Source organism: Psammomys obesus, unplaced genomic scaffold, assembly GCF_907164565.1.
Source record: "Psammomys obesus unplaced genomic scaffold, mPsaObe1.curated_primary_1811, whole genome shotgun sequence".
Lineage (NCBI taxonomy): Eukaryota > Metazoa > Chordata > Mammalia > Rodentia > Muridae > Psammomys > Psammomys obesus.
The window spans coordinates 5,155-7,057 of NW_026596288.1; positions in this window are offsets into that span (position 1 = coordinate 5,155).

Below are 1,903 nucleotides of genomic sequence, written 5' to 3' on the forward strand. Positions count from 1 at the left end.
TCTTTCTTTCTTTCTTTCTTTCTTTCTTTCTTTCTTTCTTTCTTTCTCTTTCTTTCTTTCTTTCTTTCTTTCTTTCTCTCTTTCTCTCTCTCTTTCTCTCTCTTTCTTCTGGTGTTTATATATATATATATATATATATATATATAATTTTATTTTATTTATTTTTTTATTAATTACACTTTATTCATTTTGTATCCCCCCACAAGCCCCTCCCTCCTCCCCTCCCAGTACCACCCTCCCCCCCTTTCTGCATGCATGACCTTCCCCAAGTCCACTGATAGGGGAGGTCCTTCTCTCCTTCTTTCTGATCTTATTCTATCAGTTCTCATCAGAAGTGGCTGCATTGTCAGGGTTCTAGGTTATCTCCATGGATAGTCCTTGTTTGGAGTATAAGTCTCTGGGAAGTTCCCTGTGTTCAAATTTTCTTGTCCTGTTGCTCTCCTTGTGGAGTTCCTGTCCTCTCCAGCTCTTACTATTTCCCACTTCTTACATAAAATTCCATTCACTCTGCCCATCAGTTGGCCATCAGGCTCAGCATCTGCTTTGACAGTCTATACTGCAGAGGCTTTCAGAGGACCTCTTTGGCAGGTTCCGAGGTTGTTTCCTGTTTTCTTCTTCTGGCTTTCAGATTCCCTCTGTAGCAGGTTCCTAGGCTGTTTCCTGTTTTCTTTTTTTCTGATGTCCATCCTCTTTGCCTTTCAGTATGGGGATTGAGCATTTTAGTTAGGCTCCTCTCTTTTGCTTAGTTTATTTAGATGTACAGATTTTAGTGGGTTTATTCTATGTTGTATGTTTATATGAGTGAGTATATACCATGTGTGTCTTTTTGCTTCTGGAAAAACTCACTCAGGATGATCCTTTCCGGGTCCCACCATTTATGTGAAAATTTCATGATTTCCTTATTTTTCATTGCTGAGTAATACTCCATTGTATAGATGTACCACAATTTCTGCATCCATTCTTCAGTTGAGGGGCATCTGGGCTCTTACCAGCTTCTGCTACAAACATGGTTGAGCAATTTTTTTTTTTTTTGTGTGTGTGTGTGTGTGTGTACTTGAGCCTCTTTTGGGAATATTCCTAGGGGTGGTATGGCTGGATTTTGAGGAAGCGCTATTCCTAGTTGTCTGAGAAAGCGCCAGATTGATTTCCAGAGTGGTTGTACAAGTTTACATTACCACCAGCAGTGGAGAAGGGTTCCCCTTTCTCCTCAACCTCTCCAGCATGTGTTGTCACTTGAATTTTTTATTTTGGCCATTCTGATGGGTGTAAGGTGAAATCTCAGGGTTGTTTTGATTTGCATTTCCCTAATGGCTAATGATGTTGAGCATTTCTTTAAGTGGTTCTCTGCAATTGATATTCCTCTACAGAGAATTCTCTGTTTATCTCTGTTCCCCATTTTTTAAGTGGATTACTTGGTTTGCTGCTTTTCAGCTTCTTTAGTTCTTTATATATACTGGATATGAGTCCTCTGTCAGATAAAGGGTTGGTGATGGTTCTTTCCCAATCTGTAGGCAGTCCCTTTGTTTTGATGATGGTGTCCTTTGCTTTACAGAAGCTTTTCCATTTCATGAGATCCCATTTATTGATTGTTGCTCTTAGAGCCTGTGCTGTTGGTGTACTGTTCAGGAATTTTTCTCCTGTACCAATGAGTTCTAGGGTATTCCCCACTTTTTTTTTTCCAGCCGATTTAATGTTTCTGGTTTTATGTGAGGTCTTTGATCCACTTGGACTTCAGTTTTGTGCAGGGTGATAAGTATGGATCTATTTTCATTTTTCTACATGCAGACATCCAGTTGGACCAGCACCATTTGTTGAAGATGCTATCTTTTTTCCATTGTATGGTTTTGACATCTTTATCAAAAATCAGGTGTCCACCAGGACCAGATGGCTTCAGCGCAGAATT